At 46.7% G+C, this 14220-nt stretch overlaps 1 pseudogene; it reads left to right on the top strand.

Moving 5' to 3' along the window:
• Nucleotides 1–10850, top strand: part of LOC114496949 — a 58651-nt pseudogene extending 47801 nt beyond the window's left edge.
• Nucleotides 10851–14220: the final 3370 nt, after the last annotated feature.

Raw genomic sequence — 14220 nt, 5'->3', positions numbered from 1 at the left:
CACCCCTGACCGTTGTGCCAGCCCTGAGGGGCAGACCCCAGCTGAGTTCCTTCCAAGTCTCACTGCTCCACCTCCACCCATACAAGTGTGAGAGGCAGGTGGACTGGATGTGACCAAATTCTGTCTGTATGATCCAGAATTCCTATGCAAACTCTGAGGAGAAGGACTGAGAAGAGGAAAAGAGAACTGAAATGGGTTCAGTATCAGATTCAAGCCCATCCAGGGTCCCCGTTCTGGGAATGTTGGGCATTGTCATTAGTGTCTTTCTGCCTTCCTCACCCCCTTCAGCAGGAAAAGGTACCAGGGTCCTGTGGGGTCAGGCACCTTAGATTGCTCAGTCAGAGCCAGAAGGCTTATTGTTCACAAGGGGCAGGTACTATTAATCCCTTCTTCAACTGAAAAAACTAGAAGTCAGAGGTTAAGTAACACTTCCACAGCTACCAGCTAGTGGTAGAGCCCAGATGCACACTCAGGTCACCTGGCCCCAGAGACCAGAAACTTACCTAATTTCAGTCTAAGTTGTAGGACCTAAACCAGGGATTCTCAGCCTCAGCAATGTTGGTATTGGGACCAGCTATTTTGTGCTTTGTAGGGTGTTTAACAGCACTCTTGGCCTCTATCCACCCATGCCAGTAGCCCCCCCCTTCCCCCTACGCCCCCCAACACACGTGCACATGCACACACACCAGACAACCAAAAATGTCTGAGACACTACCAATGCTGCCTGGGGACAGCATCTCCCCACTGATCCCCTCTGCAGTACTGTGATGCTAGAGGCACTTCTCCTTTCTGAGCCCCAGTTTCCCAATCAGTTAAATGGAGACAGAAAAGAGCCTACCTCATAAAGTTATTGTGTGAACCAATGAAATAATGCATTCACGATGCTTAGCACAATATATAGTAATATTCTGAAATGTTCTTATTTTTATATACTAGTGAGCGAACTGAAGCTCTAGAATGTCCCAAAATTGCCCTTAGGTCTTATACTCTTGGGTGGTAAAGACCACATCCAAACCCAGTGGACTCACTCCAGTGCACCTTACTCCCCATCCCCCAATACTTATGTCCACAGTAGCCCAGAGTATTCACTGACGACAGAGATCATCACTTTTTTGCCCTTACAACACTAGTTTCCCTAATACCTGGCACACAGCAGCACATGGCAAGAATCTCTTGAGTTTGGTTGAATAAATCAACTGGTTCTCAGTCCCATTTCATGCTATATCTTTCTGTCGGCCTTATTGTATACTTTCCTTGGGGAATGCCAAGCACAAACTACTGCCCCAAAAGATAAGTGTTCATTAAAATTTGTTGAAGGAATGAATCCATGAATGAGTGAACAATGAACAAAGAAGATTTCTGTCTGGGGGTCAAGTCTCGGTCGGAATTCACCAAAATTACAGAAGTGCTCAGGAAAGGGTGCTCTCACGGTACCCCAGCATGTTCCTTCAGAGCTTGTATCACGATTTACAGCTGGATGACTGTCAGCCTCTTCCCCTGCCCCCGCCATATGCTGCAATCTCCACAAAATCAAGATGTGTCTTTGTGCTCATTGTCACATCTCTAGTGCCCTGTACTTGTCTGGCACACAGTTGTGCTCAGCACACGTGTGCTGATGGAGCACCAGTCCATAAAGTAAGATCTCATTTTAGCCTCTCCTGCTTTTTACAGATGAGGCCCAGTGGGCATATATGACCTGGCCCCAGTCTACCAGCCTGCTGGCAACAGAACCAGGTCTGTTACCCCCTCAATTTCTTCCTTCTTCCCTCCCCTTCCCTGCATCAGAAGACTGAGGATTTCGACACTCTGGGTGCTCATAATTGCAGGGGTGTCTAAAGAAAAAGGAGAGGAAATGTCTTGATAATTCCTTGGGAGAATCGGTGGAAGCTACATGGCAGTGGGGAGGACTCCATCCTTCAGACTGCACCAGGGCCAAGCTGGGAACTTGAACAGGCCCCACCCTCTGCCTACCTTGGCTCCTGACTCAGTAGGTAATGACTGCAAAGTGCTTTGCAAATGAACAGGTGTCTCTGAAGGAGAAACCAATTAGTACACACCAGCTCTGGGCTTCACCAAAACTTTGCCCACCCGCCCACTTAGCTGTCAACCCTCCATTTATACTGATACACAGAAACCAGTCATCAGCCAGGCTCTGCCACTTGCCACTTGTGCAACTTTCAGCAAAATTCTCAGTGTCTCTATGCCTCAGTACTCTTCATGTAAAATGGGCACAATAACAGTATTCCTCACAGGGCTGTTATGAGAATTTAAAGTTAATATATGTAAATGGCTCAAAGTAGTGCCTGGCACCAGTATGCGCTATGAAGCGTAGGTTTCTATTACTCTGTGCTTGATACCAAGACTGCACCTCCCTGTCTCTTTGCCCCTCTATGGTGACCTCTCTTTTGTTCTTGTGGATGCGTGCCTGTGGTCCTAGCAAATACCCATCCCCCATTAGGTACTCCTCTCATCCACTCAAGGTCATGTCTCCAGCAATGCTCTTCTTTTGCCCACATCTTCAATTTTGCCTCCATACTTGAAAATTCCCATCAGAATACAAAAGTGTATGTTAGCGCTCTCTCTCTCTCTCTCTCTCTCTCTCTCTCTCTCACACACACACACACACACACACACACCACATACTCACATACCCTTCTCTTAAGCCCACATCCTTGTCCAGCTACCCCCTGCACCATTGCAGCTCTTTATGGCAAATCTCCTCCAAAGAGCTGAATACATGGCCTACATCAAAAAAGAAGTCCTTTCTATTGCTCTTGGAGATACTCTGGTCAGTCTCATGTCCCCACCCCTCCACCAACAGTGACCCCTCACCATATAAGTCCAGTGGTCAAGTCTCAGGCTGGATCTTAACAAGCCAGGCAGCAGCATTGGGCACAACTGTTCACTTCTGCCTCCATGAAGCTCTTTCTACACTTGGCTTCCAGGACCAACAGCCTTCGACACCACTCCTGTCTCGGTGACTTCTCCTGTGACTCCTCCTCAGTCTTCTTTGCTGGTTCTTCCCTGCCTTCCCAAACGCTTCCCACTGGAGGCCCAGAGCTCAGTCCTCCATTTTCTTCTCTTCGGTAACTAGCCTCCCTCCTCATTGAGCGCCTGCAGCCTCCTGGCTTCAAACACCATCTGCACACTGTTGGCTCCCAAATGCCTCTCTCCAGCCCAGACTCACCCTACCTGCTCAGCACCTCCACGTAGATGACTTCAGGCATCTCACAGTGGACATGCTTACAAGAACCAGTCACCTGACTCCTTATGTCACCAAACACCCCAAATTGCAGCTCTTACTGTCTTTCCCTTTCACTTAACAACAGTTCAGTCCTCCAGTTTGCTCAGACCCAGAATCCTTGGAGTCATGCTTAATCTCACTATCTTACTGCCTTTGCAATCTGTCAGCGAATATTGCTGGCTCTTCTTGCAAAAGAGGTTTTGAGTCGGAGCACATCCTATCCCCTGTAGCACCCAAGTCTGAGCACCACCACCTCTCACCTGGATTGTCTCACCAAGTCTTCTTAAGGGGTCTCCCTACTTCCATCATCTTCCCCCTTTGCAGTTTTCAACACAGTCTCCAGAGAAATCCTGTGAAAACATGAGGCAGATCCTGTTTCTTTTCTGCTCAAAACCCTCCAAAGGCTCCCACCACAATCGGAATAAAAGCCAGAGTCAGCCCTCTAGGATCCTGTTTCCCTACTGCCCTTCCCCTTGGGTACCCTGCACACTGCTCCCTCAGCTTCCCAGACTCCCCTGGGCCTGGCAAGCTCCTCCATGAAGGCTGCACCAGCTCCACCTTCACAGTTTTGCTCTAGGCCACCTTCCTGGCCACCCACTTCATTTGTACCTCTTCACCCCACAACTCCTCTCCCCAGCTCCATTCTGTTGATTGTCTCCAGCTCTACCATCATCCTGACACTTAGGGTGAGTTCTTTATTTGCCTTCCCTCTGTACTTGCTGGAATGTGGTGTCCCCACCTCCATGGGATTGAGACAGTTTTACTTACTGCCAGCCATACAGAGTCAGCACACAGTCAGAATTTAACAAGTGAGTGAATCTCTTATTGGCTTCTCTTCCTCTTTGGATGTGAGGGAAGAAGCTGGAATAAGCTGTCCCGTTTTCATGTAGTGCCCCACCCACCCACCCCATGCCCAGCAGAGAGTCTTGCTGCAGCCTCTGGTGAGAATCTGTCAGAGGACAAGAAAATGCAAGAAGAGTTCGGTCATAGCAGGAGTCTGGCTGGGCTGCATCGACCATGTCCTTCCAGGACCATCGTCCTTCTCAATGTACCTTTCAGTGACCACCTTCTAGGTCAGGTCCTGTATGCAGGCCCCAGCTTTGGAAGGTATGGCCTCTACCCACCTCCCTATGGGAGCTACCTGCCCACAAACCCAGACCCCACTGACTTTCAATGTCCATCTAGATGCCTCCCGCTCCCCAATGAACCCCCACCCACACCCATACACCCTTCCTTGCCAGGCTCTCGCTGACTCTCAGTAACCTTTCCCTCTCCAGGCTCACCCAAACAGAAGCCCAGTGAGTCAAAAGGAGGGACTGCCTCTCACACCTCCAGACAGGGCGGAGGCTGTTCGCTGGGTAAGGAATGTCCTTTCCCCAGCTGTGTGCACGCTGTGTGCACGCTGTGTGCCTGGAGAACGGCTCCCAAAGTCTCCCCTCAGCTTCTGCCCTGGGGCCCAGGGAGGCCACCTCCCCAGGGAGCCATCACTGTGGAAGGGATGTGATGGAAGCACACAGAACTTTCCTGTTGTCCTCTCTTTCCTCAGTGAGGTGGGAAGCAGGGTTTTCAGCTGAAAGTGATGATGGGGAAGGAGGTGTTGGAGTTTGGAGGTTAAAGGAGAAAGTTCAAAATAGTTGAGAATATGAGAGGAAAAAATCTATGGTAGGAAAAAATCTATGGTAGTAAAAAATCTATGGTAGCTGGACAGGCAACAATCAGCACGTTTGGTTGTTTTTCTCTAGCTGTGAAGTGCAGCAGAGTAGGTGGAGAGTCACCTTTAACTGGGGTTGGGGTTTTGCCCAGTGGTGAAATGAGCCAAGTGGGAAACAGAAATCGTATGTCAGGGAGTGACTATAATGAAAACAACAACATGAAATTTAGAGAGAGTGCAGCCCGGGGGCCCAAAGGTCTAAGCTTGGTAGATAAAGTCCAATAACGGGCTTGAAATTGGGACTGCCCCAGAACAGCTTTTCCAGAAAGTTTTCTGGCCTACCCCATCCAGCGTGAGTCAGTCAGTCCCCCGGTCTGTCCCCACAGTGCCCTATGCTGACCTGTACTATATTGTAGTGCTCGGTTTGCCAGTACAGGGTGGGGCAAAAGTAGGTTTACAGTTGTGAGTACACAGAACAAAGAGTTTGTTCTGAATTATTCTTTATCAATTGTTTGTGTTATTTCCCCTGTTAACAACTGTGAGCACTTGCAGGGAGGAACCAGAGCTCATGTGTGTTTGTGTTCTAAAGCCAGACCCAAGGAAAAGCTCACTAAGCCATCTCTGACTGACTGAATGAATAAATGTATTTGATAGAACCCAGATCATGTTCTGTGAAATAATAAATCCTCAAGTTTGTTTCACAATTTGCAGTTCATAAAACAATTTCACATTGATCTTATTTCAATCTTACAAAAACCCTACAAGATAGCAACTCATTCATTCACCTACTCATTCATTCACTCTCATTCATTTAACTGAGCAAGAACACTTAATCTGTGTCAGGCACCAGAATGCAGGGACAGCCCAGCTTCTGCAGAGCTTACATTCCTGCAAAAGTTATTACCCACCTTACAGATGGGCTGACTGAGCTTAGCTCAGGGAGGATGAGCAACCTGGCCAAGGTCACAGAGCCTGCAGGTAAAAGAACCCCAAGTAGGAGGCAGAACTGTCTGACTCCAAGTACAGGAAATGCATTTTTTCACCCCACCCCACTTACCTCAGGGGATCATGGGCCCATCCATGAGATGTCTTTTTTTTCCCCCTAAGTTAACAACAAATTAAAAAAGACTTGGCAGAAATCCACGCCCTGGAACTTCCTTGGAACTTCTTCCCTTGTCTGGTGTGTGTGTTTAACAAAGACATGAGAAATACCTGCCAGGCCTCTTCTTGCCAGAGCCAACGACAGAAGCCACACAGCACTGTGAGCACAGCGTCTGCTTGTGTGCAAACCCGCAGGCATTTTTAGCAACTTTGGGGAACACAAAGAAAGCTGTTGGCTTTGTTTGCACATATTTTTCGCCTCTGCACAAGGCTTCTCACCAAGCAGCAGCCTAAGAGTTGCCTTTTATTTGATCTTAAGACACTCAATGTCTTTATAACTCACTGAGCTTACCTTCAGTGTAACATAACGTCAGCTGAGCTACATTTTGCAAATTACTCTGCGTGCTCTTGGTTCCCTCACTTGGAACATGGGTCTGATAATAAAGGTTCTACGCCCTTTCTGGGGGTGGTTGTGCAGATTCAGTGTGGTGCTATGGAAATGCCAGCCCTCTGGAAAGCCTTGTGTCCTGGAGGAAGACTGTGGTTAAGCACAACGGAGGCAGCCTGGAAGGAGAAGTCTTCCTTAGACTCTGGACCTGGGCTGGAATCTCAGCTCTACTGCTTATGGCTGCAGAGCCTTTGACAAGTAACTTTGTCACCCTCACTCCCCCAGCCTCAGTCTCCCTCATCGATGAGAACAGTAACACACATCCCAAAGGATTGTTATGAGTGTTAGAAATAAGGTATATATAGTGTCGGTGCTGAGCCTGCATATGATAACTGTCTGATAAATGCACACCATGTTCATTATTATCATTATTGTTATCAGTATATGAGGGTAAGGTCAACAAGGATTTAAGGAATTACAGACTGTGGGCTCTATGAGGCGGGAATTGTGCCTTACATATCTCTGTATATCCGGCAGTCATCAACTGCTAGGAAAGTTTGGAGAACAGGATGAGAGGAAGGAAGAAGAGACTAGACCTCCCACAGGGGCAAGCTCTGGCTTGAACAAGAGCACGTGCTCACTGTGCATTTACACGGGGCAGACCTTTGTCTTTACATGTGTTTACTTCTTGTACAGACCTAGGGGCAGGTGGTATTGTCAGTGTCCAGACTTTAAAAATTAGGGAACTGACCCTCATCAGTCAAATGCCTTGCCCAAGTTCACACAGTTGGTGGGTGACAGAAGGAGGACGGGAACCCGAGAGTGTGGGACTTCTGAACTCACACTTGTCACCTCTGCCCTGCACTTCCAGGAAGGGCTCTGGTTTTGAGGTTTCCTTTCTCCTGACCTGGTTGAGTTCCTGACCTTCTGCTTGTTTCTTCTGATGGTCTCAGTGGAAACAGTCAATCACCTCTCTGTAGAGACGTAAGCAACAGACCTGCACGGCCAGCCTATGTTAGGTTTTGCGGTGTTGGTTGTGTTTTAGGGTTCCCTCCGTAATAGCGGGCACTGGGAATAAAGGGGAGGCAACACCACATGCCTGTGGCCATCCCCTCCCATGGTGCAGTGCCCACCCCTCTCAAAGCAGATGTTACCTCCTGTCAAGGGGGACTCACCCATCTCCAGAGAAGTATGTGCAAGCACCCAAGGCTAGAGGGGAGAAGGTGGGATGACCCAGCCCCAGGAATTCCTGCTAATAGGGCCAAAGTCCAACAGCTGGGAAAGAGGAGACACCAAATTCCTCTTTTGCTCCCAGCTTGTCAGCTGCTTCTGTCAGGACATCACAGTGGTTATTCTCAACAGCCTGGCGTGCAGTCCACACCTCCACATGGAAGCATAGCTCCTCAGTCCAGAGACAGGAAAAGCTTGCCCAAGGTCACACCGCCATCAGCGGCAGAGCCAGGACTGCCATTGCCCTCATTCCCAGACCTGTGGTCTTTCTACAGGGTGATGTCAGGGGACGGGGATCACATCCCAGAGGAATCGTTTAAAGAACTGTGTCAGTTGTTTCTGAGTGGCACAGTAACATAGCAGGTCAGAGTTTCGTTCTAAAGTAAGAGTTGCCTGAGTCTGGATTCTAGACCTGCCACTAGTTTAGTGACCTCGGACAAGTCCTGCAGCTTCTGTGAACCTCCACATGGTGCCTTGTCTCACAGGCTGCCATGGGCAATCAATGACCTAGTGCACACAAAGCCTCAGCCCACCTCCAGGCAAGCAGTGAGAGCTCAAAGCATATTAGCTTTATTTCTTCCTTATTCTCCAAACACCTCTTGGGCATTTAAATGATACTTGCAGACAACATTTCACTAATACTGACAACAATGCTCTCAGGAAGGAATTAAGATCCCCAGGAAACAGATCAGTGAACACAGTGTCAAAAAGTTTAGGTGATTTGTCCAGGGTCCGTTTGCTGGTGAATGGGCCTGATTCCCTGATTCTAAGAGCCCTTGTTTCCTATGTACATTCATAGATGCATTTTGTTTTATTGTTTTTTCCTTTAATCCAAGGGCGGTATAGCTGAACTAATATTTTCTTGCAAACTGTGACATGAAATGCCCACATGTGAGATTCCTGTTGTTGTTATTAGCTGCCATAGTGCCTATCTTTCTTCAGCTCCCATACCTACCTTCCTGGGTGTCTATGAAAATTTACTATACCTGTGAATGAGCTAGACCGCACATTTCCTGAATCCATTACCTTGCCAAGGTTCTATCGGATCAGCATGCACACACCTTCCTCCTAAGCCCAAGCACAAAGAGGAGGCAGGCCCTCAGTGGATTCCAACCCAGGGTTTCTCCCACTGACCAGTGTCACTCACCCTGGTCATGCCATGTGGACATTTGAGCTGCCTAGGGGACAGCAGAGCACTGCCAGGGGCATGAGCGTGCTCATCTTTTGCGAATGCAGCAACCACTGAGAAAAGAAAGGGAACGAGTGGAACAAAACAGAGGCCCCCAGCATGCACAGCACTTCTCAGTGGGGTGTGGAGAACAGGAGTGGTCCACTCAAGTGACAGGCTGGAGGAGGCAAGTCATATGGCAGCCCTTGGCTAATTTGGAAATTTAGGAAATTATGGGGGCAAACTGGTCTTCTCATTCAGAAAATGCAAAGAGGAAGAAACTAATTAACTCTGCAAAATATTTGAGACAAAGTAACACTGCAAAACACCAGCAGGAGAAAGGGGCAGAATTTTGCCTGTTGTAGCAAACTTGACTGAAACTTTAGGAAAACTTTTAAAGAGGATGGAAAAGGCAGCCTGAATGCTCAGAGAGAGAGAGAAGGAACCTTCAGATCTTGGTGTCATTGCCAAGAGAGAACCATGAGATTGAGGACACAGTAGACTCCCTGAGCTTCAGTTTCTCAAATGCAAATTTGGACATTACCTGAATTTATTAGAAAAATTGGGGACAACTGTACTATAGCTCATAGATCCTAAGATATTGATTTAGCATGTCTGAAATTAGAGTATGTCTTACAATCTATCACATTTTTAGAATCTATGAAATAATGGTATGTAAAAACCTTACCACACAAAGTGAACACTCAATAACTATGGATAAGATCATCTAGTAAGAGCTGGAAGACGTATCCTGTAACACATCCTATAATACATTTAAGGCAGTTAATCAACAACAACAGCAGGATGGCCAGGTTGCTGGAGGATGGGAACCACACCTTCTGCTCCTGGTACACTGCTAATGATGTGTTGGGTGAGTGGATATACCTTTAAGGACTTGAGGTTCATTCCAAATCCAAGGTCTCAGGTTCTTTGGACATTATATCTGCTGCCAAATGCAACCATCCACCAAAGAGTTCCCTAGTCTCTGAATCCAAAATCAGACACGCGATCTCTCATTATCTACAAAATAAAATTCAACCAATATCTGATGGGACTGAAGTCATCTGCTCATTGTAGAACCATTCAGAACAACCCAAAGTTTTTAAAAGGCACTGCTTCCCACCTCTGGCTTTTTTGTATGCACTCTTCCTTGTGCCTGGAATGCCCTCAGTCCTCACTTCCCTCCCTTTCCTTCCCCTGGTCTGAGGACACTGCACATGGCAGGGGCAAATGCTCCAGGTTCCTGCCCACAGATTACCGAAATCCTGCTGTGAAGACAGCTAAACGAGTAGTAACAAGCAGTGACAGAGAAGCAGGGAGTGCTGAGCCCGGGAAAATAGGGTGAACCTCCCCTCACACTGGTTGCCTGACAAAACCCTACACTTCTCTCGAGACCTAATTCAGCGTCCCCTCCTCTCTGAAGCTGTCCTGGACCCCTCAAATTCGCCCAACTTCCCTGTCACTCTGGGTCCATAAACCTCTGACCCCACTTCTAGACTGTGAACTCCTTGAGAGCAGAAATGTGTCTTATTCATAGCTCAGTTCCTAGGATGGTGGCATGAACACAGTAGGGTATCAGGAAATGTTTGCTGAATAGAGATGGATTAATAAAGGATTTTATTTTATGATTGAGGGTTAACCATATGAAAAGTCTTACAAAAGATAAAAAGAGCCACTTGCATTTAGCTACCCTCCTCTCTGGGCCTCAGAATCTGCCTCTATAAAATGAAGGGAAATGAGAATTATCAGTGCTTTTCTATTCTTTTAATTTTCCTCTTCCTCCTTCTCTCTCTCTCACTTTCTTCAAATGAAATCATACTCAGAAGCCCAATGTGTAAAGGAAATAAAGTAATAAAGCCTGGGCTTCTCTGAGTGAGAGGGAATTCACAGCTTCGGATCTCACCTCCGCTTCCCCTTACCCAGGAGGAGCGCAGTGCCATGCCCTCTGGAGAACCCCGCGCCTCTGACGCAGCAGCAGCTTCGGGCTGTAGTGAACTCCATCCTCAGGAGCCAGGGTCACTGGGACCAGACACATCACCACCAGAAAACGAGGCTAAGTGTTCAGTGAGTGCCTAACACGTGCCAGGGCAGCCAGGCTCTACACAATGATCTCCTTTCCTCTTTCCTTTTTCCCCCTTGCCATCCCTTTCTCTTTGTTCCAAATGCTTCATTTTCAAGTTAAAAATAATCTTTCATTGTTGTTACCTGCCTGAAATACTTTTGGAGAATGAGTTAGAGTTATAAATAGACCTAAATACAAAACAGGGTGTTTGTTTAATCCTCACAACAAACCTGTTGGGTTGGTTTTAGTAATTCTGTTTCATAACTAAGAGCAGCGAGGCTCAGACAGGAAGCGAAATTGCCCAAGATCTTTCCAGGAAGTCAGTGAGCACAATCCCAACTCCCACCTCGTGGGCGCTTCCTACACCCTAGCAAGCACCCTGCCTCACTCAGAGGTGTATGCTTACTAATTTATTTAATCCCCACAAAACCCTGTGTCATGGATACTGTTGCTATAGCCACATCACAGATGAGAACCCAGAGGATTAGAAATCAAGTAGCTTGTCCAGGACCATGCAATCAAAAAACGCTGAGCCAGGCCTTGAACCAAGTCTGCGTGATGCCCAGGCCTGGGCTGGTGCCCACTGTGGAGCCCACACTCCAGCCTCCGAAGTCCTGCTCCTGACTCCCCTGGAAGGTGTTCTCCATGCTCTCTAGGTCAGGCCTCTGGGAAATGCAGAAATGCCAGGGACAACACAACACAATGAGGAAACACAAACCTTAGTCACTAAGCAACTAAGCAAACTAGACTGCCCGAGGGCAAATCCGGTTTCCCTGAGATTTGGCTGTGTGACCTTTGGCAAGCTCTTTAACCTTTCTGTGTCTTAGTTTTCTCAGCCACAAAATGGGAATTTCACTCCTAAGAATCTCAGAGGCATTTTTGTAAGGCATGAAAATTCTTTAAATGGTCTCCGGCATAGAATACTCTTGTTGACTCTTATTATGTGTGTTTGTAAAATGTCCAGCAAATAATCATAGCTCCTGTTTATGTTATTACGGTTTCTCCCTCTGCCTTGGGGGATTCCACATATCCGCGGAACTTTCATACACCGAGAAGCTGGAATCGACACAAGGCAGAATCCTGATTCCGCACATGCTCTCCCAGGCTGAAGACTTCTTCTGGTCCTTTCCAACAGAAGTTTATTAGAATCAACAAATGCTCTTGAGCACCTAGTGTGTGCTAGGTCCTGCTTGAGACTCTGGGTCCAAAGAAATCAGAGGTGCAGGGTCTCCCTACCTTTTTGTGTGTGTGGTAAAATATTCATAACACAGTATTTATTATTTTAACCATTCATAAGTGTCCAATGCAGTGGCACTAAATATATTTTCAATGCTGTGTTACCGTCACCCCTATCTATGAGGGAGGACCTAAAAGAAAAACTGGAATTATCTTCGGAGAGGCAGGCCCCTTGCAGAACAGGCTTCCCCCCCAGGTGAATGTTCTAGGAACCCATCTGTGTCAGTGTACCAGCACGGGTTGTTGGAAGAGGCTGCATTCAGCTTCAGTGAATTTTTTTTAAGGCTCTTTCAATGCGTTGGCCCATTTCACGATGGGTGATTTACAAACACACCTGCCCACGCTATTCAGTAGTTTTTGACCAAAAAAGAAGTGACCTCTGTACCCCATCCTCCCTTTTCACCTGATCTCGCCCCGAGTGACACTATTTTTACCCCCTAGATGAAAAAAGTCCTCAAAGAGAAATGTTTTGCTGATGTGAAAGTGAAACAAAAAATGGCAGAAGCACTGAAAGGCATCCAAATTGACAAGCTCAAAAACTATTTTGAGCAGTGGAAAAATATCTCAATAGATGTGTTGCATAAAATGGGGAATACTTTGAAGGTGATTGAAGTTTGAACATGTAAGAATAAATATACAATTTTTAAAAATTTTTTATCATTTTTAATTGTTGTTCGAATGGTTGTCTCCATTTTCCCATCACTACTTTCCCCCACATCACCCACTCCCACCTCCCACCCTCAATCCTGCCCTGCTTTGGCTTTGCCCATGGTCCTTTACACATGTTCCTTGGTGACCCTTCCCCTTCTTTCCCATTATCTCTCTCCCCCCTCCCCTCTGATTACTGTCAATTTGTTCTTTATTTCCATGTCTCTGGTTATATTTTGCTTGCTTGTTTGTTTTGTTGATTAGGTTCTACTTAGAGGTGAGATCATATGGTATTTGTCTCTCACCGCCTGGCTTACTTCACTTAGCATAGTGCTCTCCAGTTCCATCATGCTGTTACAAAGGGCAGGATCTCCTTCTTTCTGTTGCATAGTATTCCATTTTTTAATAAATAAATCCAGGTTTTTGGGGTCCTCCCCTCATATATCAAAACTTTTTCATCATCTCCAGAAAATCTCTGTACCCATTAAAAAATAGAACTCTCCCTTCCCTCAGGCTCTGATAACTTCCATTCTAATTTCTGTCTCTGACTACATTTTAAAAATTATTGTGGTAAAATACACAGCATAAAGCTTAACATTTCAACCATTTTTAATTGTATAGTTCAGTGGCATTAAGTACATTCACTTTGATGTGTTACCATCACCACTATGCATCCCCAGAATTTTTTATTTTTCCAAAGTGACACTCTATACCCATTAAACACTAACTCACCATCCCGCCCCCCTCCCACTGATTCCGACAACCACCGTAATACTGTCTGTCTCTATGAACTTGACTACTCCAGGAACCTCGTATCAGTGCATGCATACAATATTTGTCTTCTTGTGACTGGCTTATTTCACTTAAGACAGTGTCTTCAGTATTCATCCACATTGTAGCATGAGTCAGAATTTCTTGCTTTTAAGGATGAAGACAACCCCATTGCCACTACGTGTTTATCTATCTGCTCATCTGCTGATGGGCACAGGTTGCCCCATATCTTATCTGTTGCGAGCAATGCCTCTATGACGTGAGTGTACAGTTTTTCCTGCCTTTGATCTGCCTGTGGTCTAACGTGGGGGATGACAGGTAGAGTCATCAGCAAGTTACACTGGACAGGCTCTGTTTCTTCATCTGTGAAATGGGGATAATGTTGCCCATTGTAGGAATTAAATGAGATGATGCAGGACTTAGGGCAGTGCTGCCACATTGGAAGCACTTGAAAAATGTTACCTCTGCTGCCATGGTAGGCATGGCCTGCCTGGAGAAGAAGGGGCTAGAAATGAGTGGTCCGCTTGAGTTCTCTCACCAACATCCTGGCAAATAGGCTTGAAGATCTCAATTTTTCAGAGGAAGAAACAGACTCAGAGAAGTCCCTCAACTACAGATGGTAGAGGTGGGCCTGGAATGCAGCCCCTCAAGCCTTCTTACTCAAATAGAGATATTGGGGATGATGGACAATCCCTGGGAAGGCAAGTACAGATGGCAGCAG

This window comes from Phyllostomus discolor, chromosome 5 (genome assembly GCF_004126475.2).
Source record: "Phyllostomus discolor isolate MPI-MPIP mPhyDis1 chromosome 5, mPhyDis1.pri.v3, whole genome shotgun sequence".
Lineage (NCBI taxonomy): Eukaryota > Metazoa > Chordata > Mammalia > Chiroptera > Phyllostomidae > Phyllostomus > Phyllostomus discolor.
This window is presented reverse-complemented; position numbering and strand designations above follow the sequence as displayed.